This window comes from Canis lupus, chromosome 3, assembly GCF_011100685.1.
Source record: "Canis lupus familiaris isolate Mischka breed German Shepherd chromosome 3, alternate assembly UU_Cfam_GSD_1.0, whole genome shotgun sequence".
Classification (NCBI taxonomy): domain Eukaryota; kingdom Metazoa; phylum Chordata; class Mammalia; order Carnivora; family Canidae; genus Canis; species Canis lupus.
Window position 1 is genome coordinate 53,488,034 of NC_049224.1, and position 26,909 is coordinate 53,514,942.

The 26,909-nt window shown below is 47.6% G+C and overlaps 1 protein-coding gene across 1 annotated transcript in view; it reads left to right on the forward strand.

The window, feature by feature from the left end:
- Positions 1 to 2,312: 2,312 nt before the first annotated feature.
- The window catches only part of ZNF710 (zinc finger protein 710), a 63,972-nt gene continuing 39,375 nt past the window's right edge, over positions 2,313 to 26,909 (forward strand). The window contains exon 1 of the mRNA XM_038532851.1: positions 2,313 to 2,363. The gene's annotated coding sequence lies outside the window, so the exon portion shown is untranslated. The remainder of the gene's footprint in view (positions 2,364 to 26,909) is intronic.

Genomic DNA, 26,909 nt, shown 5'->3' on the forward strand with positions numbered 1-26,909 from the left:
TAGCAGAGCTGTGTTCTGCTTTGTTTGGAGAATACAGCTTAGGTGCACTAAAGTGGGAGGATATAAAATGACAGCAATGTGGCTTCCTGTCTATCCTATGAAGAGGGCATAGTAGGCGAATGCTCTGGGGTCATCCCAGGCTCAGTGCTCTGATGTGAAAACCATGGTGTTCTCCTTGCTAAAAGCAAAGTCTCAGGCTACTGTTTGCTCACTCCCAGGCAGAAAACAAACCATGTTCTGAGGGACTGGAGTCACTGCTCACAACACCAGGAGCTGGTTTAGGGTGGGGCGAGGGGCAGTGGCCTTGGGGCTCCAGTCTCCAAAGGCCCAGGCCTATGGGCAAGGGGGAGGGGTGAAGAGTGGCAGGTCCTGTCCCCGGGAGGCAGCAGTCACTGGGGAAGAGACAATGGGGCTCAGCATCTGCTCCTCGCTGGGAGAAGGGACCCTCCAGTGAAAAGCCAGGGAGAGCAGGGAAGTGTGGGAGGAATTGATGAGGAGAAGGGGTGGAGCCAAGGAGAAGCCGCCGGGAGGAAGGAAGAGAAGGGGAAGGAAGAGAAGAGGGAGGGGTGAGGATTCAGGCTTTCCTTCCTCTCGATGACCTGGTCCTGGGCTGCAGCCGGCTCTGGCATTGTTTCCTGCGGAAACTCTCGGGGCCCCCGGAGACCTCACGTTTCTCCCCCAGCCGCTGGCAGCAGCCCCAGTCCAAGGGTCAGGCATCCAGCAGGTGCTCAATACTTACTTGGGAAAATGAGAAACGTGGCCAACTTTGGGAACTTTTGCCTTGTTTTCTCCCCACTTCTCCGGAGAAGCTGAGGGCAGAGCAGGTCTTGGGAGCACGCCCAGGCGCCCCATGAATAATTGACCCTTCCTGGCGGCTCTGCCCGGCTCAGCCGGGGGACGCACGACCGGCCCAGCCTCGGAGTCGAGAAGCCGCTCGGAGTGGCGGCCGTTCCCGAGGTCGGAGGCCGAGGGTCCGGCCCGCCCGGGAGCGGGGTCTGGGGGAGGCCAGGCGGTGCCAAAGCCCGCGGGCCCAGGAGGAGGCGCCTGGGGCCTGACCCCAGCGCCGGCAACGGCCACGCCTCGGCGCCCCCCAGCCGTGCGCCCGGGGTGGGGGCTGGGTGGGGAGGAGGAGCCGGGGCCCAGGCCCTGGGATCCCAGAGCCCACGGGGGCGGGGGGGGGGGGAGATCCCAGCGCCGCCTCCGAGCCCCTTCCCACCCCGGCCCCGCGCTCGCAGCCCGCGCCGCTCCCTCGAGCCTGGCCGTCCAGGGCTCTGCAAACAGCTGTTTAAAGGCTCTTTTACACTTCAGTGCTCTGCGGGGATGTTTGTTCCAAGCCCATCTGCCTACTTTAAAAATATATAAGTCAAGCACACACCCAGCTTTCCACCCCTGGCTGGGGAGGGGCGGCCTGGGCGGCCCCCGCCCGCACTTCGGAAGGAACCGGCACCCAGCGGCCGCCGCGGCCCCCGCCCCCGCCGACCCTCCTCTCGGGAGGACGCCCCGGGCTTCCCAGGGGGGAGGGGGCGCGCAGCCCTCGGGCCCCCTTTGTGCGGGGCCGGCCCGGGGGCCCCCATTTCCATGCGAGCTTCTGACGCTCCCCCTCTCCCCCGCTTCAGTTAATCTTTGTTCCCCTTTTCTGCTGAGAGGAGAAAAAAAAAAAAAAAAGAGAGAAAGAAAGAAAAGGAGGAAAAAAGGCGTGACTTGATTTTCAAACGAAACTCCCACAGCAAACAAAACCCTTTTAGAGAAATAAGAAAGGAGGAAGAAGGAAGAAAAGAGGGAAGAAAAAAAAAGGAGAAAGAAAACCCTCCAGGCTTTCAATTTGAGTGGGAGAGTTGAACCGAAAGAAAAGAGAAAGAAAGGAAGAAAAATCCTCTCTGCGGTAGAAAGAGAAAAGAAAACTTGGGCTGACAAGAGGGGGGTGCTGGGGGGGGCGGTGGAAGGAAGTGAGAAAACAAAAGAGAGATAAAAGGGCTGCTTTTCTGTCTCTCTTCCTCTGCGAGCTGGGTTAGGAGGAGCTGTTTTGCATCCCTTCACGTCAGCCCTGCCTCATTCCCTTCTTCCAGGGAGGGAGAGAGAGAGCGAGCGAGAGAGCGAGCAGGAGGGAGAGAGAGCGAGAGAGGAGAGGGAGAGGGGGGAGAGGGAGAGAGAGAGAGAGCGAGGGAGAGAAAGAGAGGAGCCGGAGGGAGGGCGGCAGGAGCAGGCGGCGGGCGCGCGTGGAGGCGGGCGGCGGGCGCGCAGCAGCAGCCCGGGCGGTGGGCAGCCAGGAGCCCCCGGCCCGCCCCGGCCCGGCCCCGGCCCCGGCCCCGGCCCCGGCCCCGGCCCGCCGAGGGCCCCAGCGCAGGAGCCGCGCCCGGACCAGGGTGAGTGTCCCGCGCGGCCCCCGGGCTCCGGCCCCGCAGCCCCGGGCGGCGCGCCGGCGGGGGCGCGGGGGGCGCGGGGGTGGGTCGCGGCGGCCGCGGCCGACCCGCCCCCCGCCTCTCCCCGGGGACGGCCGCGCGCAGGCCCGCGCCGCGCTGCAAACATGTCGTCTTTTCCTTTCACTTCCACATTCCCTCATGCCGGGGAGCTGGAGGGAGAGAGGGAGAGCCGGGGAAAGAGGGAGAGATGGCGTCTGGGGGGGGAGGGGGAGGGGAAGGAGGGAGCGAGGAGCGAGCGAAAGAGGGCGAGAGCGAGGAGAGCGCGCGAATGGAGAGAGAGAGGGAGCGAGAGAAGCAGAAATGAAAGGAAAGCGCCGCGGTGGCGGCGGCGGCGGCGGCGGCGGCGGCGGAGCGGGAGGCCCGGGAGGCGGCGGCGGCGGCGGCGGCTCCGGGCCCGCACGTGGGTGTCCCGGCGCCCCGCGCGCTCCCCCCACACCCGGCCCGGGACTCAAAGTTTCACCCCCTCGCCGCGCCGCCCCGCCCCTGCGGCTGCCCACAAACTTTATTCTCCGGGTGGGGGGGGCTGCGCGCGTCCCCGCCGTCCCGGGTGGGGGGTGGGGGGTGGGGGGCGGGGGGCGGGGGAGGGCCGAGCGCGCCGCCGCCGCGTGGGGGGCGGGGGCTGGGGGCGCCCCCGGAGGCAGCTGGCGGCCGCGCACCGTGCGCTGCGGGACCCGGGCCGCCCCGGGCGGGGGAACCTGTTGAAGGCGCTCGCCGGCCGGCGGGGTCCCCGCGGCCTGTCCCTGGGCTCCCTCGTCTCACTTCCCCTTCCCCGTCGCCCCTCGCTCGGTCTCCTCGCGGTCATTTTCCTAATTGGACGGAGCTGTGGGGTGTGATCGCCGGCGTCAGACGAGGGGCCGAGAGTTGCCGGGTGGGCGCGGGGACCCGGGGACCGACGGGGCAGCCCCTGCGGGCGCGCGGATCCCACAGACCCGGCCCCTGGGCCACCGCCCCCCTAACTGCGGACTTGCTAACTAGTGCGTGTCGGATTTTTTTTTTTTCCAACTTGCCTTTTAAGATGACTTGTATGGTCGCTGCAACTGCTTCCCTCCAGTCTAGGCTGTAGTTTGGGAAGGTAGAAGAAGCCAGGGAGGTGCTGGCGTGGGTTTTAACTAACCCAAAACGGTCCTCAGTGTATCTCTGAGCTCTTCGTCGGTTGGGGCAAAGGCAGAGCCGCAGCCGGGGTGGGTTTTCGCAGGGACACTGCGAGGGGCTCGTCCTTCCTTGTCTGAGCGGCCCAGCGAATGACCATCCTGGTGGCCCACCTTTGAGCCGCAGGCTGAGCGCCTTTATTTCTGTGCAAAATGGAAACTCCTAGCTGGTGGTTGTCCTGGAGGGGACGTAAACGGTTCCCGTGGGCGCCTGGGAAATTCACCCAAATTCCCCCACAGGTGCGCAAAGCGGGACTTTGCACCCTCGGGGGTCACCCAGCCAACTTTGAAGCTACTCTTTGACACGTGTAAGCGCAAACAGTCAAAGTTCAATTTCTCCCAAGTAGAGGGCCCCGGGGCCTGCATCCCTGTTGTGCTCTTATCAGGGGCCTTCAAAGGACCGGGTCTTATGGGAGAAGGGAAGAAAACCACCCCTAATTGTCATTAGACATTAGAATATGTATTTTGAGCGGTTGTGATCAATCCATGGGCCTGTCCAGTTTTGATTTTTGAGACCAAGTATGATTATACCTTTCTTACTTGTTTTAAAGTGAATATATTGTTTTCTAGAGCTTTCTTGGTGGTTTTGTCACCTGGGCCAAGCACCTGCCTGACCCATAAGTAGTTACCTATAGTTCCAGATGCATTCTTGTTCCAGAAACCTTCAGGACCTAGCTTTCTCACAGGAGGGTAGTGGGAGTAGAGCTGCTTTCTTTTGAGCAGGGGGAGTTGGACATTTGGGTCACTTTTTTTTTTCCTCCAGGCTCGCCTGGTTGCCCACCTGTCTGTGGAGGGAGATGCGGTAAGTTGAGGGGAGGGCAGGTGCTTACTGTTCTCCAGGCAGAGTCCTAGGTGAGTCCTTGTCCTGTGGTGTGTGGCCGGTAGGCCATTTGTTCTGCACTTGGGTCACTTCCATCCCAACCTGGCATTGCCTACTGAGAGACTTATTTTACGCTCTCTGTCTAGAGATAAGGAGACAGACAAGGTCTGGAATGGTTCTCGAGTTGAAGGAAGGGAGACTAATGGGACCACCAGAGATTTTGCATGACTTCTATTTTAGGTTTGCCTTGTGGCCTGGAGATATTTCTATCAGAGTTTTCTTTAAAAGTTCAAGTTTGAAGTTAGAAGGGAGTAAATAAACCAAGGAGAAGTCAGGTATATCTCAGAGGATGCTCCTCACAGGCTCTTCATCTGGCTAGCTCGCCACCACGTCCAAGGGCAGGGACTCATGTTGCTGAATTAAGGAGAATTAGCTGAATCTCAGCTGAATCTGCTGAGTCTCTTGGTAATGATGGTTGATCGCAACCCTTAGACTTCAAAGACCTCAGAGATTGTCTAAAAGAAACTGAGGCGCAGAAAATCTCCATGCCTGGGGCCACACTCTGTTGGCAGAGCCAGCACTTGAACATGGGCTTTCAGAGTCCATTTCCAGTGCTCCTGAACCCAAGGCCATGGCCTCTATTCCTGCTGGGAATCCTGAATCAGGCTCTGTCCAAAGAGTGTGGCTCTGAGAATAATGAAACCATGGGTGTATGCTACCTGCATGAGACACATAAACGGAGCACCCCATTGTCCAGGTGTTTAAACACACACTCTGTTCTGGAGGATTTGACAGGCCAGCACGACTGCTAGGGAACCAGGAGCAAAGTCCACCAGTTCAGTGGGGCAGGATTTTAATCACTGGGATGTTCCTAAGTCACACTCCGCGCTTTTTGATCTGGCGTGCTTTGTACTTGTGTGCGATTTACTTAAGATTGGCCTGTGGAGAGGAATGGGGGTGAAGGAAGAGCCAGAGACCTGAGCTGATATCAGATCTCTTACTGGAATATCAGCTCGTGATGGTAGAAAGCCTTTGTTCATTGCTTAGCCCCCTGTGCCCAGAACAGAGCCTGGCACAGGGCTGGCCCTCAATAATACCTGGTGATTAAGTGTATTGGGCATTGGGAAAAAGACCTATCTCTCAGAAGGAACCTACGAGTGACACACAGAGGCGGGGACAGGGAGGTGATTGATGGGACCTGCAGAGTTTTGCAGTGAGTCATGGCTTCAGACAAGCTCCAGACAGGTAAGGCAGGAGCAGCAGGGAAGAGTCGATCCTGAATAGGTGGAGCCACTGGGTAGAAGAGATTGTGCCAAACAATAGAGAGACCTTGAATTGTACTGGATAGAGGGAGAATAATAATAATCATGGATCTGGGACCAGGCTTGTGCTGTGTATTTGTTCTGTCCTTGAGTCCTTGCAGCTGCTGCTCGCTACATCATTATTCCCATTTGGCAGATGGGGAAACTAGACCGCAGAGTAGTTGGAGTCACTTGCCCAAGGGCACAGAGCTGATACCTGAACCCAGGCCAACTGACCTCAGACTTTGCCTCCTCCACGAGGTCAGGCATCTTTCTGCCCACACCAAAGAGCTGAACACTCAGAGCTTTGGGGTTCCTCAGAAGGATAGCAGTAGAAAAACTGAAAAAGAAACTGTTGGTCTGCAGAGGAGTGAGGCTAGACAGGGAGCGTGGCCTCTGCTGTGGTTGCCGGGTCCCATACAGTGCTCAGAGACCATTTGCCCAACGAAGATTCCAAGAGAATGCTTCTTTGGGAGGCCTAACTGTTCCCTAGGCAGAGTGGCTAGTACCAGATTGGGGCTCTTTTGCACTTGATAGACATTCAGGAGATGTTCTTCTTTTGAAAGATGCTTTTCAACTTAAATTTCAGTTGGTATGTGTTTGAAACTTGGGGAATTCTAAAGCTAGCAGTGTCGTTGTTGGTCTTGAGGCCTCCAGAAGGTGTTTTCCATCCAGAAGGTGTATGATCCATCCCTTCCTATTCCAGAATGCTGGCCCAGGCCATTCCAGACCACAACAGTCCCCCTTTGGCTGATAGTATGACTTACCACTCTCTGTGCTGGGCCCGACCTCATGGAGCTTGTAGTCTCCCTGGGAGACAGACACTGAGCTAATAATTATACAAATACTCTTTAATTACAGTTGTTATAAACGCTTCAAAGGGAAAAGTACAGAGGCCATGGGAGCTGATAATCAGGGAGGATGGAGGGGAAGGAGGAGGCTTTCCTGAAGAAAGAACATTTAAACAGCCACAGGAAGGGTGGATGAGGAGGCTTTAACTAGGGTGGAATAGTCTGTTGACTGTGACATAAACTCCTGCTTACTCTCAGTGGCCCATCTACCCCCAGCAGCAGCAGCATTGCAGCCTAGGAGCTTGTTAGAAATGCAGAATCTGCATTTTAACACAACTCACCTGCCTGGTAAAGCCTGAAAAATGCCGAAGGAGTCCAAGCACTGAACCGGCTAAGTTCTCAGCTTTGCTGTGAATGAGTTGGGTGGCCACGGGGAAGTCACTTCTCTGGGTTAATGAGGGAATTAGATCATCTCATGAGTTCCTTCTGGCTTCTGTCATCTTTGGCTTTTCCTGCTTTGTGCCATTTCTAAGCTTATTAAGAGTGAGGGCCTGGGCGTCTGCAGTATCCACCTCTGCAGGGCCTTCGGTGGGAGCCCAGCAGGCACCAGTCCGTGCAGTGGTCTGACTTCAGCCAATGCTGGACAGTGGCCTGACCATCAGAGCTTTGCAGAAGGACCAGGATGATTCGCAAAGAGCATGTGGAGCTTTGTTGCACACAGAGTGATAGTCTTAAGGTGACCCAAGGAGGATTTGGCCTGAATCAAGAGCAAAACTGGCAAGGGTCAGAAGGGCTTTGGGGAAGAAAGGTGTAACATTTCTGCCAAAAGCGGAACCTGAAACGAGGGAGTTGCTCAATAGGCCATTGCTTGTGAACTTAAGACTTGAACCATTGCCACAGAGTTTCGCGCCTGAGATCCTCACATCAGCATAGAGAGGACCAGAGGGCCAAGACCAGTGGTCCTTGAGCCTTGCAGCATGGGGGGCACCAGCAGCTGTGCAGAGGGTTATGTGCATGTATGTGTACTTTGCTGGGGAGAGGACCCATAGCTCTTGCCAGCCTCAAAGGGATCTCTGGCCTCCCGGAACTAGGGGCAAATGCCTCTCTTAACTAATCTCACCCAGCTCTCTAATGACACAGCACTTAATATGGACCAGGCATTAGTATAAGCACTTTCCACATATCTCTTCATTTAGGTGGAATAACTTTCCCGAGGTCAGGTGTCAGAACCAGGCTGGCCCTGAGTAGTTGGGCCACAGAGCCCCTGCTCACAAAGCCTAACTTCGTAAAAGGCCTTGTACAGGGATTAGGGGAGAACTCTTTTGGTAGAACAGAAATTGGGATTACGGAGGCCCCTACGATTACCAGTGTCCCCCAATTGCCCATGCATAAAACAGAAAGGAGACCTGTTACAAGCTATACCAGGTTGCCAGGCTAGCCCATGAGAGCCTGTGTCACTGTTGGGCCCAACTCATTTTTGTTTGCTAAATAAATAAATAAATAAATAAATAAATAAATAAATAAATAAATAAATAGAAAACAAGTTGGCCACAGTGCTACAGGCTAAATTAAAATTTTTAGCATTAGGCAGAAAGATACTTGAAGCAATGCACTGTCAAATAAGGGGTGAGGTGGTGGCTAGAGATTAGGGCAGACTCCAAAAGGGGGATCAAAAGATGTGAGAAGCCAGAGCAGAGCCAAAAACCTATGTCGAATCAGCAGCTTCAAAAGGTAAAATGACTGGTTCTTATTACTTACTAATTAATGTGTGTAGCTCGAAGACCTGACCCTTCCCCCATCCCCAGTGCCTTACCCCCAACTACAGAGGCCTTTTGTTTTCTCTTTAATTCATTTCTGTGCTCTGTGCATTTTTATCAGTGTGTCTTATCTTTATCATCTATATATTTATAAACGGAGTAAAAGGACTATTAGAAGTGGGTTGACCTCTAGGGGGGGTTTAATTCTGTCTTCTGCAACCATCATCGTAAAGGTATCTCTGATATTAAATATATATGCTCTATTGTGTGTATATTTTGGGAGTACTGAGAGAGATGTTGGAAACGGGAGGATTTTCAGCACAGTTGGAAGCTGAGAATAGGGGATCCCGTTGTGGTAGCCCGACCACATTCCCTTTCTTCCTTCTGCACCCCCAGTGTGGAGTAAGTAGGGGATCAAAATCAGGTAAGAATGATCCCCACAGAAAGCAGGAATGTCCACCCTCCAGATTTACATGGGAAACTGTAACGTCTGTGATGACTCTTGGTTATGTGTGGTTTGTCCTCTGGGTCACATCTGAATGCCATCAGTGACCCCATCCGATTCCCCAGAGGGCAGCCATGGGATAGGCTTCCAGATAGGGAAGGCAATCCTGCATGTGTTCGGTAAAACACAAGAGCCAAACCTATCATAACCTCCTCACATCCAAGCCAGCCTCTTGAAGAGCATCAAGTACCCTTTGGAGGCTGGCAGTGCTGGTAGGTTAATCCCACACTGTGGTGTTTGATCCTGGGGTCTCTGAGTTTACATGCCTCACTGCCCTTCAGGGCCACATTCACTAGCCACAGACCATGAGTTCACTGTGGACTTGCCATTAATCTGAAAGCAGGTCACGTTTGAAATTCAGAATTCTTCCCATCTCTCACCACTGCACAGCCCTTTGAAGCACCCTTGGCCCAAGTTGGGGAACCAGTGCCTACCCACTGGGGGAACATGCCTACCATCAATTCCATCCCTAGATCCCCAGGTATCCTGCCCCAGCTGCCTCCATAGGCCTGAGCACATCCTCCTGTGCCCCAGTCCCATACCTACAGGTACAGACACACCTGTCTCCCTCTCCTTTGGCTCTACCTCTCAACTCCTGTATCACTCTCTCCCCACCTAGGACTTCACAGAGAAGAGTTCACCCGTTCTGTCCCTGCCTCCTCTGTCCCCCTCTTCTCTCCAGCTCTGAAACAGCAGAGTATTTCACCCCCCACTCCTACCTGCTCTCACAGGGACCCTGACCCATTCCCTAATCCCACCTGGTAGTCCATTTGGAGACCTCTACTTACCTGACTTCTCCATAGCAGATGCTGTTACAGAGAGTGTTGGCTTGTCACTCTGGGCCCGCTTCCTCCCTCTCTGACCCTGTTTTCTGCCATTCCCTTCTCTACTGGCTACACTGGGTGCCTCAGCCACGGTTCCCTGCTACTCTTTCCTTTCCATGTCTGGTTTCAGCCTGCAAGGACAGGACTCTTGTCCTATGTCCCTGTCTTCCTGTCTCCTATAAACAGTTTCAGAGCTAGGTTTACATTGGTTATAGTTTTAGATATGGATTTCTACCATCTTATTTTGTGCTTTCTGTTTCTTCTTTTTCTGATTCTTCATTTATTCCTTAATTTTTTAAAAGACTTTATTTTTAAGTCATCTCTACATCATGCATCCCAGGGCTCAAATCCACACCCCAAGATCAAGAGTCGTATGCTCCACCAGCTGACTGAGCCAGCTAGGAGCCCCTGTTCATTCTTTTAAATCGATTAAAAGGGTTTCTTTTTTTTCTTTCTTTCCTTCACTCTGTTTTTTATCTACTGCTTTGCAGTTTATACACTGTTTCTATTCTTTTGATGCATGCAGATTGCAGGTTTAAAGTTAGTCGGTGTCTTCCTTTTCTTAAATAATACAAGGACCTTGGTGAATGCTTTATATAAAGTCACATTCAGTTGTCACACAATGGTTTAGATGCATCTTATTTCTCTCTTCAGTCACACAAATCAGGCATTCATTCATTTACTTATTTTCACGAACCCAAGGTCATGACCTGAACTGACATTAAGAGGGACACTCAACCGACTGAGCCACCCAGGCGCCCCCAGGCTTTTATTTTTAATGTTCTATACAGTTAACCCAGCGCAGAGCCTGCTTGTGCCTCTCCTCTCCCTCCCTGCCCCACTCTCCCCCTGCTTTGCATGTGAGCATGCACACATGCATGCTTGCTCTCTCTCTCTCAAATAAATAAATAAAATATTTTAAAAAATAAATATATAAATAAAGATAGTATTCCATTGTCTTTTGGCCATTGTTGATGTTGAGAAGTTTGGTAGCACAATTACTGTTTTTCTTAGATAATATCTTCTGCCTGGTTGTTGGTGGTGGGGTGTGTGTGTGTGTGCACTCATTGGTATGTTTTGCAGTACACTGTTAATTACTTAGGAGTGGATTTGAATCTCTTTGGCTAAGGATTCATTGGGCTTCCTGAAACCAAAGATTGGTGACTTTTGTCAATTCTAGAGGATTTTCAGCAGTTGTCTCTTTCGAATATTGTCTCTCCATCCTTATCTCTGTCTCAGTTAGATCTTATTCTATCCTTTATATCTCTTAACTTTCATTTTCAATTTTTTGGTTTTTTTGTAATGTTTTCTAGATAATACCTTACTTATCTTCCAGCTCACTAATTCTCTCTTCAGTTATCTCTAATCTTCTGGTTAGCCCTTCCATGGAAGTATTTTTAATATCAGTATTAACTCACAAATTTTAATATATTTGATATGTTTCCATTGGAGTTATTATTTTTTTAAATATTTTTTATTATTATTTATTCATGAGACAGAGAGAGAGAGAGAGAGAAAGGCAGAGACACAGGCAGAGGGAGAAGCAGGCTCCATGCAGGGAGCCTGATGTGGGACTCGATCCTGGGTCCCCAGGATCAGGCCCTGGGCTGAAGGCAGCACTAAACCACTGAGCCACCCGGGCTGCCCCTGGAGTTATTTTTTTTTTTTTTTAAAGATCTTATTTATTTATTCATGATAGTGACAGAGAGAGAGAGAGAGGCAGAGACACAGGCAGAGGGAGAAGCGGGCTCCATGCACCGGGAGCCCGACGTGGGATTCGATCCCGGGTCTCCAGGATCGCGCCCTGGGCCAAAGGCAGGCGCCAAACCGTTGCGCCACCCAGGGATCCCTGGAGTTATTATTTTTGATGTTCATCCTTTGAGTTTTTAATCTGGATGCTTATTTTTTTTTATTTCTGTGTTCCTATTTTATCCTTTTCTGAGTATGCATGGTAGTTTGTGTTTTGTTTTTTTTTTTTTTTTAATAGTTTTTTTTTTTATATTTATTTATGATAGTCACACACACACACAGAGAGAGAGAGAGAGAGAGAGAGGCAGAGACATAGGCAGAGGGAGAAGCAGGCTCCATGCACCGGGAGCCCGATGTGGGATTCGATCCTGGGTCTCCAGGATCGCGCCCTGGGCCAAAGGCAGGCGCCAAACCGCTGCGCCACCCAGGGATCCCGGTAGTTTGTGTTTTGTAGTAATATCTTACTCCTTACTTGTATTTTTAATTCCTCATTTTATTAATCACATTAAACATACTTACTTTGTATTCTGTATCCACTAATTCCAGTCTCTGAAGTGTATGCAGGTATAGTTCTGTTGTATGATAATTCTGCTGATTCCCACTCTTGAGAACTTGCTTCCCACGTGTTTCATGATTTTTGTGTTTATTTTTAAGATTTATTTGAGAGAGAGAGAGAGCATGCCATGCGCGCGCGCACACACACACGCACATACATGTGATGGAGAGAGGAGAATAAGGAAAAGGGGAGCGAAAGAGAGTCCTCAAGCAGACTCCTCACTGAATGCTGAACCCAACACAGTCCTCAATCCCAAGACCCTGAGATCATGACCCAAGCTAAAATCAAGAGTCACACCCTTAACAAGGTGAGCCACAAGGTACCCCTGTATGTGTATCATGATTTTTGATTGTGAGTTTATGTTTGTTAGAATTCTATCTGTGAGAATTCTTTAAGGTATGGGATGAAAGTACATTCTTCCACAGTGGATATGTTGCTTTCTGCCAGGCACCTAAAGGCCCTTCAGATGGGTCCATTTATTTATGTCTTACTGTGCAGTTTTGAGGGCCTGGCAATGACCACAGATCCTCAGAGGAACCTTTTCTTGAAAATCCACCCACAGCTAACACTAGGCCAGATTACTTCCTTCCTGACTATATACCACGAGACACCCCACTTTGTCTCATTGTTCCCCTATTGCCAAATACTTTCTTTTCATATTTGGACAAAGTCCTGGTCATGCCAGGCCCAATTAAAAATCATGTATCTTCAAAAAAAAAAAAAATCATGTACCTTCTAAAAAAATAATAAAATAAAAATAAAAACTGTGTATCTTCTGAGCTTTCCCCATGCCATCCCTTGCAAAAATGACTTGTTCTTCCACATCCAGTGGCCACTGTTGCCTTACCTCTTAGCCTATAGGTGTGTATGTTTAGACCCCACACTGGACTCAGCTTCCTGAAACCTTGAGCTGTGTCATTTATTTCTGGAGCCCCAAAGCCTGGTTCACTGTTGGGCATAGTAGTTGCTTAATAGATACCTATTGATTGAGCAGAATTTATGGGAAAATCAATTCTTCTTTTCTTCTTGGATAGTAATTAAAAAAAAAAAAATCTAAGCACTAATCTGCTCTGTAATCTTGGACAAGTCCAGTTCACCTTTTTGGAGCTCAACGTCCTTATCTATAAAATGAAGGGACACTTCTGAGATTTCTACTTGCTCTAAGATGCTGAGATTCAGCATGATCTGCATGATTGTCAGTCACGATAACGTGGATCAACCTTTGGCTCAGGAATGGAATGAAGGGATATGAGGGCCATGGAGAGAAAGAGCATGATTTGAGGCAACTAGGCGGGATTTGGAAGACAAAAAAGAGAAGGGAATCAGAGGTCAATTAAAGGTAATTTGATATGAAATAAAGATGGCAGGATCCCGGGTGACTCAGCGGTTTGGCACCTGCCTTCGGCCCAGGACATGATCCTGGAGCCCCAGGATCGAGTCCCACGTCGGGCTCCCTATAGGGAGCCTGCTTCTGCCTCTGCCTGTGTCTCTGCCTCTCTCTCTCTCTCTCTCTCTCTCTCTGTGTGTGTGTCTCGTGAATAAATAAATAAAATCTTAAAAAAAAAAAAAAAAGAAAGAAAGATGGCATTTTAAAATTTGTGACTTGAGACAACATCTTGATGGCTTTTTAAAAAACAAACAAATTATAACACAATAGATTTCAGATGGCTTAAAGATGGTAAATACAAAAAAATGAACCTGGGAAAATACTATGGCTTAAAACCCAGAAGCCATAAAAGAAAATATTGATATATTTATTCACAAAGTAACAAATTTCTGTGTGGCTAAAGTCATCATAAAGGGAATCAAAACTGGAGAACATTTTTGCTATGCAGGTCATAGAGCTGGTTTCCTTAATACCTAAAGAACTCCTACAAATCATTAAGAAAAAGACCACCTACACAATTTAAAAAAAGATTTTATTTATTTATTTGACACAGAGAGGGAGCATGAGAAAGCACAAACGGGAAATGGGAAAGGGAGAGGGACAAGCAGACTCCCCGCTGAGCAGGGAGCCATCCCAGGACCCTGGGATCATGACCTGAGCTGAGCCACCCAAGCACCCCTCGACCCAACTTTTTTTGTTTTATTTTATTTCATCTTTTTCTTTTTCTTTTTCTTTTTTGTTTTTAAGTAGCACTAGACCCAACATAGAGTTCAAACTCATGGCCCCAAGATCAAGATTCGCATGTTCCACCAACTGAGCCAGCCAGGCATACCCTCAACTCAGTTTTTAAAATAGGCTAAGAACATGGACGGTTCACAGAAAAGGAAATACAAATGGTTCTCAACCATGTAAGAACATGTTCAGCCCACTACTAACTAGAGAGATGCAAGTTAACTCCACCATGAAGAAGTGGCAGTGGGAACAGATACTCTCACAACTGTCGATAGAGTGCATATTATATAGAGAGGATTTTGACTATATTTATTAAAATCCAAAATGCACAAGCAATTCTAGTTCTGGGAATTTTTATCACAGGTTTGTTGTATAACATGCAAAATGAGCATTTTTCAAGATAGTTCATTACATCTTGCTTGTAAAAGCAAAAAACAAACAACCAAACAAAAAAAACCCCGTAATGTTCACCAGGAGGGAACTGGCAAATAAACTGTCCTTTGATCATACAACGCAATACATGCAGCTGTAAAAAAAAAAGAATGTGAAAGCTCCCTATGTATCCATGTGGTCAGTTGATGTGGTCCTGGTCACTGAGATAGTTTCTTAAATGAGAGAGTACAAGATAGAAGGCCCAGCAATGCAATAGCTCTGCAAGGTTACTTTTTCTACATTTCGAATTTTGTGCCTTGGGCATATCTAGCCAAAAAAAAAGGGGTGTTTTTAAAGAAGGAAGTTAGAGTAGAAAAAAGGAAGGGTGGGTGGGAAGAAGAATCTCACCTTTGCTCTGCATTTTCACACAGGTTATTTTACTCCCATCAACAACTCCCAGTAACGTTACCATTTTTATAGACAAAGAAACTAAGGTTCAAGTCTGAAGTGACTTGCACAAGTTCATAGAGAGCCTCGGAACCTGGCGTTGAATCCCGTTGTCACTCCAGAACCACTGGGCTCCTGCCTGTAGATCAGTATTTTTTTTTCTTGTTTTCTTCCCTTATTTTTAACTGATACCCCATTGGTCAGAGACCAGTGGCTATGCACTGTGGCCTAAGGTCCGCCCCTCCCTAGGGAGTGAGTGTGAAGTTCTGTCCCACCCACCCCAGCTGGCTGTCCGGCTCACAAATGCCTATGGGGCAAAGCTCAGACACTAGGTGGTAGGGCCAACCCAGAGCCCAACCAGCCACATCAGACACAATGAGGAGGATTAGGGATGGGCTTTGCAGTCCTACCTTTGAAGTTCCCAGCTTTTATCAGAGTGTCTGAACCTTAACATTATTTCAAGGGAGCTTTTATTACTGTCTATGAACTGGCCTCAGGTAGGTACCAGCTGCTGCCAGGTGCCAAGGGAACACTTCCTGGTGCCTTAAGCTGGGGCTTTCACTTTGTTAGATGGTGAAGTTTGTAGGGCTAAAGGTACTTGGTACTCAGAAGATTCTGGAAGAATACTTTTCTGTTTCTATTTTTCTATCCAGAGGTGCAACTGGATGGCATCCCTTTAATTAAAGGGAAGGAAAAGTGCTTGCTTTCTTCCTTTTTTTTTTTTTTTTTTTTTTTTTTGGTCTCACAGAAATACCTCCTATGCTGTTTTCAAAGTAGAGTATTGATGGCTTCTTTTTTTGTCAAGGAGAAATGCTGTAGGAGAACAAAGCTAAAGGTGTTGGCCATATATAATATGAGGCTGTAATTTATAGGTACAGCTTCACCCGGGGGAAGAATTTGATGTCTTTAAGAGATATAAAATCATCCAGCACCACCTGTACTCGTGTGTGGTGTCATATTTATTTTCTAAGTTGGAGTCATCATTTCTTAAGAAATAGGCAGGGTCCTTTGGGGCTGAGGAATGCTTTTGGGGGTAAGAAGTCTTCAGGGTCTGTGGGCCTGAGCCAACATGTCCAACTCCCTGTCACAGTGCTACTTGGCATCTTTACAAGGGATGCATCCTAATGACCCACCCTGTCCCTTTTTGTTTGGCCAGTGGAAGTGCCTTGAACATCACAGAACTGTCCCCATGTGAAGTTTGTACCCAGCTATTTACTGAACACATGAACGGACAGGAGGCACCCAGTATATGTCCCTCAAATGAATAAACTTTGATATTTGAGGTAGACTTTAAAACTTTTGATCATAAAGAGGACTGGAGAAATATAGATGTCTACCATTATTCCTCCTTGGATTTTCCTGATGCTTGAATAATTAAGACCATCCTCTGTAGAATTTTTCCTTCCTTGGTCTTTAGGTCATCTTTTTTAGGCTGAGGCCAACTTCTGTAAATGGTGTGCTGAGTATTCTCAATGCCCTCAAGTGTTCCAGTCCATTATCTGCCTGTGTTCCAGCTCATTCTCCGGGAAAACTTCTATGTAACATCAGCTAAGTTCTTTTGCTTTGGTTACAGAGCTTGTGAGAATTTGTCTTCCAGGCCCTTATTTTATTTTATCTTTTTTTATTTTAATTTTTTTAAAGATTTTATTTATTTGAGAGAGAGAGCATGAGTTGGGGGAGGAACAAAAGGAGAGGGAGAAGCAGACTCCCTGCTAAGCAGGGAGCCCAACACAGGGCTCAATCCTACAACACTGGGATCATGACCTGAGCAGAAGGCAGGCACTTAGCTGACTGAGCCACCCAGGTACCCCTATTTTAATTTTTTTAGAAAGAAAAAGTACGCATGTGAGCAGAGGGAAGGGGCAGAGGGAGAGGGAGAGAAGAGAATCCTAAGCAGACTCCCCAACTCCCCATGCAGGGCTCAATCTCATGACCCTGAGATCATGACCTGAGTCGAAATCAGGAGTCCCTCGGTTAACCAACTGAGCCACCCAGGTGCCCCCAAACTCACCTTTTAGAACTTTTATACCTTGGTTGTAAAAATTCATTCCCTATACCCAGGTAAATTAACCAGTCTCAGCTCAGGAACGGGCCTGTTTTTTCCAAAACCTCTCTTTCTTTTTGGATTTACTGTCTAAAGAGATGGCTGTTGTCCTGTGTCCTCCACGAAGGACAAAAGAAATGTTTGTTTTACCTTTTTTGCACCTTGGCCCCTCTGCTTGCTCTCCTCTTCCTCCCCCGGTGGCAATTATTTGAAGGATCTGGACTGAGAAGTTGGGTTCTGAGTTTTCTGGGGGGTTTGGCTCTCTGCTCATAATTCACACCCTGCCTGCAAGCAGAAAGCCCTCCCGGAGATTTTAATTCCTCCTCACTGGAAACTACTCCTTAGTTCTTGAAAATATTCTTAGGCGGTTTTAAGATATCTCTGTTCAGTTTGTTTGTTTGTTTCAAATCCAGTTCAGGTTTGAATGTCCAAGGAATGAATAGTCTCTTGGCTCTTGGATCTCTTCCTTTTGTTTTTTAGAAAATAGATTTTATTGATTTTTTTTCTTGTTACAAAGAGATTTGTGATTTTTGCAGAAAATTTAGGAACTATAAACAAGCAAAAAGAAGAACCCTCTATAATTATTAATATTTTGGTATATTATATGCCCTCCCACCCTATATTTTTTAATTAAAATGAGATCATACTGTGTGTACCTTCATGTTACTTTGTCTTTTTTTTTTTTTTTTTTTTTTGCTTTTCCTTAACAACTTGTGATTAAAATTTTCATGGAGTTAAACCTCTTCCTCCAAGTCACTTTATTATTATTTTTTTTTAAATTTTAATTCCAGTAGAGTTAGCATAGAGTGTTGTATTAGTTTCAGGTGTGGTGTAGTGATTCAACACTTCCAGGACTTCCCAGAGCTCATTGTGCCCAGCTCACTTTAAACGGCTGCATAATATGCTTTCGAACAGAAGAATCATAATATACTTAATCAGCCCTCCTACATTTACATTATTTCCTCTTTCTCTGTCTTATAAGGAATGCTGTGGTGAACATCCTTGGGTGTTTTTGCCCACAGCTTTGATTATTCCTTGGCATCTGTTTCTAGAACGGAACCCCTGGCCCAAGGACACAGTCTAAAGTCTCTCTCTCTCTTTTTTTTTTTTTTTTAAGATTTTTATTTATTTATACATGAGAGACACAGAGAGAAAGACAGAGACATAGGCAGAGGGAGAAGCAGAAGCAAGCTCACTTCAGGGAGCCTGATTCGGAACTCGATCCTAGGACCCCAGAATCACGACCTAAGCCAAAGGTAGACACTCAACTGCTGAGCCACCCAGGCACCCCTAAAGGCTCTTGATTAAAATAGTTAAACTGCCCTCCAGAAAGGTTGTCTCATATTTTTTACTCCTTTTGGGCAAATCCAAAGTCATTTTCTTTTAAACCCCGGCTGTGTGGTTCTCAGACATCACTTGCCAAATGTTGAGCACCTGTTGGTGGAGAGCCAGGGGTCAGGGAAGGTCTGAGCTGAGCTGTGATGGAGAAAGTCCCATCCCTGCCCCTTGGTTAGCAGTGAGACTCCAGGGCTGTGTCTCCCCGGACTGCAGGCAGCAGCTGGGCAGGCCCGCAGCTCCCCAGGGAAACCTCAGAATGCCCTGGACAGTGCTGGCTTTGAGGGCTCAGAGTCTCTCGGGGAGCTCTGACAGTCTCCCTTCCAAGAGGATGCTCATAAAGCAAACATCTGACCTTAACCAGAGATCAAGGCTACCCCTCCCAATCTGGGTCGGGGTTTGGGGTCTTGGGTCGGCGTCCGGGTGGGGGGCGGCTTCCTGTACTGGCCCCAGGGGGAGTGCATCTGCCCAGGCCTCCAGCCCCGCCAGCCTGACTCCTCCACCATTGCCCTGGCGGGGAGGGAGGGGGCCAGGAGGGAGGTTTGATGGAATTACTGAGGAAGTAACATTTGCTTAGGCTAAATCGAGCCTTCCTGTTCCAGCTCCACGCTCGCTCTTCCTCCTTTTCGGCTCTCTTCCTCCTGCATGTCAGCGTGTTCTTTATGGTAGTTTTCGTTGGCGTGGCCTCTGAGGACCTTCCCTACTTCTTAGCTTCCCTCTTTCCTCTTCTCTGCTGCTGACACCCAGACTGGTGCCCACCCTCCAGATCTAGCACATTCAGGCAAGTCCCTGCCCTGCTCTGGTTCCCAACCCCCCTTCACCATCCTGTCAAGAGGGTGGCCCAGTCCCGGCCTGCCCATCTTTCCCAGGCCTGGTGGGAAGGCTACAGGGGTTCCTGGAGGCCCAGGCTGCTCCCCTCCAACCCAGAGACACAGTATGCTAGCTGCTGCGCATAGGGTTACAAAAACCAAAACACACAAAACCCAGCCCCCGGAGATGAGGGACAGACGTTTCAGTTTCTATGAACCTGTGCTGGAAATGAGAGGCGCGGGTTGGGAGACGGAGGCTGGAGGTTTCCCCTGGGGTGGGCTTTGTTTTAAAATTTAATATGTTCTTCCTTTCTCTCGATGCACCAGCGACGGCTCCTGGCTCTTTTGTCATTGTAGCCTCCGTTATCTGTCTGCTGGATGAGATCTCTTATCTGCCCTGTCCTGGCTCTCTTCCCTGAATGGCCCATCGCCATCCCACACTCTCGACCCCACCTCACCACTGCCACCCCCCATTTATGACACATTGTTAGAGCCCATTCTGCCACCTTATGTAAAATGGAACTTGTCACTTTGCTTCTGAGCCGATTAAGACCTGGGGAAAACCTGGGTCCGCTTTTAATGGTGTTGGACCCACCAAAGGTACAAGCAGTGGGCAAGTCTGGTGTCCCACTAGAGGGGGGGTAGAACCCCACCCTGAGCAGTGGGTCCCAGGGGGGTGGGGGGGGCTCGGCTCAGGGTGGCCTGAGACAGAGTCATAGATTTGCTCTCGTATGTGTTCCACCTTGTGCCCTGGCGCCTTCTTGGCCCAGGGGACTCTGTAGGACAGAAATGTTTTCAATGCAGAAACATGGAGCTGCTCTTTTCCCCACAAGCTCTCCATGAAAGTGGGCATCGTGGCAAAGGGGGGGATATTACTTTCAAGCCACAAGACTCAGGTGCACGGGATCCATGGCTTTCCGTCTTGGCTCATCATCCCCTAGCCCTGATGAGGCACAACCTTCCTGCCAAGCCTTAGTTTCATGGCCTGTGAAATGGGTTTATGAGCCTACTTTGTATAGCTGTGCTCTGTGCTGTGTAACACATGGTTATCACTGTGACCTGAGTACCGCAGGGCAGTGAAGTCAGGGAAGAGCCATCCTGAATTGTCTTGTCTCTTATAAATCTCCTTACTCATCTCTTTCTTCCTTCATCAGATCAGCAAACATTTACCAAGTACCTACCATGGGCTAAACTCTGTGATGTGAAGGGAAATGACAGGGCTTTTATCCACAGTGAGCCCTCAGCCAGAAGGAATATTGGTTATGCAAACAAGAGCATGGGAAGTTAGGAACATGCTGGGAACAGGAGTGTGTGCAGAGAAGACTGCCTGGTGGAGGTGGTATTTAGCCGAGGCTCAGCAGGCAAGGGGAGCAGGAGCCTTCCATTGGGTAATGGCACAGACGAGGCAGAAAGAACAGGCACATGTGAAGACTCTGGTGATTTGGTGTGGATGGAAGATAGGATATGTAGGTGGGATGGTAGGAGATGGGGCCGGAGGTGTAGGTAGGGGCTGATCTGGGAATTTGTCCAAAGGCTTAGACTTGATCCAGAGGCTAGGCAGAGGCCCGCATGGGTTCTGAGCAAAGAAGCAACATGATAGATCACTGGCATGAACCAGGGGACTTGGGACTTTTGTTGTTGTTAAATCCATGTGGGGAAATCCTCTTGGAAATGTTGATCAGAGTGGAGATCCCTGGGTGGCTCAGCAGTTTAGTGCCTGCCTGTGACCCAGTGCATGATCCTGGAGACTCTGGATCGAGTCCCACATTGGGCTCCCTGCATAGAGACTGCTTCTTTCTCTGCCTGTGTCTCTGCCTCTCTCTCTCTCTCTCTCTCTCTCTCTCAATCTGTGTGTCTCTCATGAATAAATAAAATCTTTAAAAAAAAATGTTGATCAGAGAGTTGAGAAACCCCTTAGAGGAATAAGTATAGCACTTTTGCTTGAATTCCTTCTTAGTTCACCTAAAATTTCAGCTTTGCACCAGTTGTTTACAGATAATTTACAAAAGTACATTTTCTATGCTTGATTGTATTTCTTAAAACTCACCAAGAAATAACCCCAAGTAAAATTTTTCACCAGGGTGTGTTCCTAATACATATTTATAGTTACCAAATTGACTTGAGAATGTAGGAAGATCTTTTGAAATGTTGCATGAGTGCACGAGATCTTCAGGCTGGGTTTCCCTAAATCCTGGCAAGAGAAAGAAAACCAGTGCTTCTTCAGCACCTGCTTTGGGCCAGGCACAGGGCTAGACTCTTAATTCAGTAACCCTGCAAGGAACAATGTTCCAGACTCGTTTTAGAGGCAGGGAAACAGGTTCACGAAGGTGGCCACTTTCCCAAGGCCTTGTAGCTGTAAGGTGGATTTGAACCTGATAGGGGGATTTGAACCCAGGTGTGAATAAGTCCAGAGTTCACACTCCATCCATTGAACCACTCTGCCACCCAACCCCTGGAACACAACAGAACAGTAAAGCAGAACATACGGAGGTGGGCCAGATGAGCCACTGGAGAGCCTGCTAACTTCTAGATAAAAATTAAACCGAAAACACGAGTTCACTCCCATCCTCCCTCTGTAAGTTCTTCTGCTGGCTGACGTGCTGAGAACACTGCTTTCCTGGAGAGCATTCTTCCAAAGGGTGATAGCTCCAAGTCCTTGGCTGCATTCTGATTTGGGTATTTCAACCCGCTGTGTAGACGCTGCATGGAGCAGAGGGCAGGAAGTTGGTGCCTATAGGTGCCATCAAGCTTAAACATAGATATGCTTAAAGGTCACTGCTCAGAACATCCAGAGTGGTGGGCATTACTCTGCCTGGATGTAGGAAGCCACAGGAACAGCAAAGGGGGGCAGGCAGGGTTTTTAGAGAAAGGATGTCTGTGGCTCTTTTCTCTGGCGGCATCACGAGACCCTCCTCCACACCTCTTACCTGCACCTACCCAGGTAGTGAATGCCCTCCAGAGATAAGACACCGCTGGGAGTTGGGCACACACCCAGGGCTCTCTGCCTACCCCTGCCCTGCTTTTGACCCTTGCTGTCTTCTTCACCTGGCCCCCTTAATACATTCCGTGTGGGGAAGGTACCTCCGTCAGGATTCTCTTCCCCGGCTTTCTAAGTATCTCCTCCCTATGATGCAGATGGCCCCAGACTACCCACCAGACTGGGCAGGGGGCTCATTGGAAGCCAGTTGAGACATCTGAGGGTCCTCCTGCCCCAGCATGCTTTTCTCCCTCCTCCCTGCCACTCTTCCAGTGCAGAGGAGTCAGATCAGTGGGGATGGAGGGCAGGGAAACAGAAGAAAGACTCCAGGGTGAGGGACTCCTGGTAATGGTAATGAACGTGAGAGGGGGAGTCAGCCCAGGTGGCTGGCTGGGCCAATGCACCTGTGCGGCATGCTCACTGGCCCGTGGTTCTGAAAGAAAGGTCTCCCGGGAACACCGGGACTACCTCTCCACTCCCTGTCTCATCTTTTTCCCCCACTGCCCCCTCTCCCTCAGCTTCCCTCCTTGCTTCCTTCTCAGGGTGGGCAGCCACGGAGCAGGATCTCTGGATCTTTTCGTCTCCAAAGTTGCTGGTATTGGAGGGAGCCCTAGGAGCTGGTGGAACAGCCAAGGGGACCATCAGCCACCTTTTCCATTTGCAAGAGCCCTGGTGGGGGAGGGGGGCGGTTGGCCAGAGTTGCTCCACATTCAGCTCTGGCAGTTGACCTGGGGTTGAAAATGTGTTTTTTTGGGTAGGCCTTAGAGCTCATATAGGAAGGGAGAAAATAAAAGCCTACATGGGTCAGTTGTGGCAGTTGGATTTTGCCGTTTTTTTCCTTTGAGGAAGAACTCCACCATCACAGTAATGAGGGCAAGCTCATTTGTGAGTAGGGACTATGGAGGATGAGGGTGGCTCTCCTGGGTACCCCCCTGCAAATGAGTGTCCTCCAGAGGGGACCTCCGGCACCAGAGTGACTGTGAGTCCCTCACAAGGGCCACCATCTTTGGGAGTCATTACCATTTGGGGTCCAAATCTAGGCATTCCTCAGGTTCTTACTGGTGACTTCCTTGACTCTGGCCAGGGGGAGTTTTGCAAAAACACTTTGAGCTACAGAGCATTTCTCTAACCAAAGCTTAGGCAAATAAGCATTCAAAGAAATCTTATTATTAAAATAGTAAATCTTACACTTATATAGGAAATTTAAAAATAAAGGAAAGTGTCAGGGTGCCCAAGTGGCTCAGTGGATTGCGTGTCAGACTCTTGATTTCAGCTCAAGTCTTGATTTCAGGGTCATGAGTTCAAGCCCTAAGTTGGGCTCCATGCTGGGTGTGGAGCCTACTTAAAAAAAATAAATAAGAAAAAAAGAAAAATACAGGAAAGTAAAAATTGCCCATAGTCTCCTCAAGTAGAAATTACCAACACTGTTCAGTGCCTTTATATATTGTCACAGCCTTCTTAGTGTACATATTCAAATATACTGTATTTTAAGAATGTTTAAGAGCACATTGAACTTTGTATCCTCTTTGTCTTTCATTTGACGTCATATTATGGCAAGCAAGAACTTTTGCAAAGCGCTTGGGCTTTACAACTGAGCATATGCTTTGCAGACATTTCTGTCAGCCGCCAGTAACCAACTATAAGAACTCATGTTCCACCCACAACAGAAATTGTGCCAGTCGGGGAGTCCTTTGATCATCATGCAGTAAACGTAGCCAAAATAATTGTAAATTTAAACAGACTAAAACTAAAACCCAGCCACTTGAAAAATTTAAAACCCTCTCCGAATCTGTTTGGTCAAGGAAGAAATAAAGACTATAGTGACAAATATTTAGAAAGCCTTGAAAACCAGAATGTCACATAACCAAACCTCTGGGAGGCAGCTGTCGCTATTCTTGTAGACTAAAATGCTTTTATTATTAAGAAGGGAGACAGAAAAAGAAAATAAACCAAGCATTAGCCTGAGATCTTAGGAAAAAAAGAATAAAAAACAGCCCCTAAGGAAAAAGGAGAGAAAAAAAGAGTAAAGCCCTAAATAAATGAATTAGAAAGCAGAAACAGTGAAATTAGCAGATACATCCAAGAACTGATTCTGTTTTTAAACAAACAATAAAATAGACTAACCTCTGGCAAGTCTACTTGAGAAATAAAAAAGAGAAGAGAAAAAAAAAATAGGAACAAGAAAGGGAATGTCGCAATAGAGACATTTCAAGAAATAAAAATGTAGGTGTGATTGGCTTAAGTTTGAAAAATCTCAATTAAATGAAGACTGTTCTGAAAAAAATATATATGTTGTTAATGGAGAAAAAAATTTGTGATTGTTATCAAAGCACTGCCTCCTTTACCCTAAGAAGTCACCGATCCCAAGTGTTTTTGTTAGGTAATTATTTCAAATTTGATAATACTGATAACATTAAGCTATTCCATGGCTTAGCACAAGATTGATGGAATGATCCAATTCATTCTACAAAGCAAAATAAGCCTGATATTAACCATGGCACAGAGCGTATTAAAGGATGGAAATGTTATGTCGGAAATAGAATTCAATAATGTATTAAACAAGTCATCTACCATAACCCAGTGGGGGCAATTGTCAATATCAGGAAAGCTTAATATAGTAACTACGTCATGCTAATGGGTTAAAGAAGTAAAAACGATTGATTCCAATATATGTAGGGGAAAATTGATTAAAATCGAGCAACCATTTCTACCTAATCAATACACCAAAAAAGGAATAGAAGGGCACATTTGTAGCATGATGAAGAATATCTATTTCAAACCAATAGCCAATGTTATAATTAACCATGAAATACTAGAAGCATTCCTGTTGAAACCAGTAGTAAAGTGAGGAGGCCTGCCATCAGATTCACTGTCTAACCTTGCTTTTAAGATCCTCAATAATACTGAAACAAATATATACGAAAGAAGAAGTAAACATTCCATATATACATACCATATCTTGGGCTAGAAGTTGATTTCCAAAGTTTAGAAGTATGAAAGTCATCAAAAAATCCAACAGATTTGACTACATTTAAAAAAGTGTAACTGCTCTGTGAATTCTACAAAACAATTGAGAGCCTGGGGAAAAAGATTTTCTCATAAGATACCCTAAAGAGTTAATATTTTGATTCTACTAAGATCATATCTATATTTGTTTTCAAAAATCAAGAGTTAGGGGCCCCTGGGTGGTCAGACTCATAGTTTTGGCTCAGGTCCTGATCTCTGGGGTCATGAAATCAAGCCCGGAGTCAGGGTCCACGCTCAGTGCAGTGTCTGCTTTGGACTCTTTCCCCCTTCCCTCTGACCCTCCTCCTTCAAATAAATAAGTAAATCTTTTTTTTTTTTTAATCAAGATTTAAACTTGAAGAGAAAGTGAACAGACAATAAAATTAGCAAATATATACCCCATTCAAAGAAATGCTGGGTGGTAAGCTCTATGAGGTCAGGGACCCGTTCAGTTCACTGCATCCCAGATATTGTACTAAGTATTATTTGTTGAACAAATAAATTAATGCAGTGCAAGCTTTTAAAGTATTACATCATTTTTTACCTTTTAAATTTAAAGCAGAAGTTTTCATCAAGGTTTTATAATGAAAAATTGCAAGTATATAGAAATGAAATAATACGGTAAATACTCATACACCCTTGACTAGATATAACAATGACATTTGCTGCAATTTTTGCTTCATCTGTACGTGTAGTTTTTTATCTGTATGTGTAGTTTTTTTTTTTTTTTCCTGAATCATCTTGAAGTTGCAGAATACATAACACTTCTCTGAATTACTTCAGTTGTGAATCCTAAATTTCCGAGAATTTAGCTAGCTGTGCAGAGGATTTGGGAAGCTCCTGCACCATCCTCCAAGGGGTGTCTCTGCAGATTGTCCTAGCCCTTTAGGAGGCATTCAGGAGTCATAGCCATGACCTTCTGGTATTTACGAGAAAAAAAAGTATGTATTTATTGTCAGGCCCCGTGCTGGGTGTTTTACTGATGGTCTCCAGTTTAATCCTCTTCACAACTGTATGAAGGTGGTGTTATGCCCATTTGGAGGGAAACAAGTTCAGAGAGGTTAAGTGACTTGACCAAGATCACACAGTGGCATTATTCAACCGAACCTCATCTGACCCCATCACATTGTACATCTGCCTCTTCCCTTTATCTTCTGTCTGCACGAATGCATTTTGTGGGTTGTATGGACAAATGGGAAGCAATCTGAGTGTCTTTTGGTGTAAGTGTGGGCAGGCAGGCAGATGGTGGTCTGTGTGTTCGTGTGGATATGCTGTGTTTATGAACACAGACTATTGATTATGAAGGTACAACATGGAAAATTGCTCAGTGGTCCAGGTAAGGGGAAATGAGCAGGACACCGGGTGTATATGCCACGATTAACATCTTGTGAAAACCACCCGCTTGGGAGAGGCCCAGGAAGAAAAACACAAAAAGGGGCTCGGTGAAGGGGAGGAGTATTTTTTTTCTCTTCCATCCTTTTCATCAAACTCTTTGCAATGGGTCGTTTTACTAATTTTATAATAGAAATTTTTAATCAGAAAAAGAAATTTGTACCCACTTTACAGTTTTGTAAGCTCACGGCAGGGGAAGGCTCTGCTCTGTTTATTGCTATTCTTTTATTTTCCAGTGCCTAGCACCATGTCTGGCACATTATGGACATAATAAGTGTGCTGGACAAATGCCCACTGGGAAACCTCTCAGGGCCCGGAATGTGTTTGCAGAGAGTTTCTGCCAGCTGGTCTCCCCGAGAGCAGGCACAGGCCAGGTGTGTGTCCTGGGGTGGTGGATTTGCAAGGTGGTGAGCTCTCCCAGTCCAACCAGACAGGGCCCCCACCCAGGCAGAGGAGCCATTTTGTCCTTTCAGCATCACCAGGGCATTTAGTGCTAATATTCATGTGGAATAAACAAACTCTAGTCGGACAGAAGCA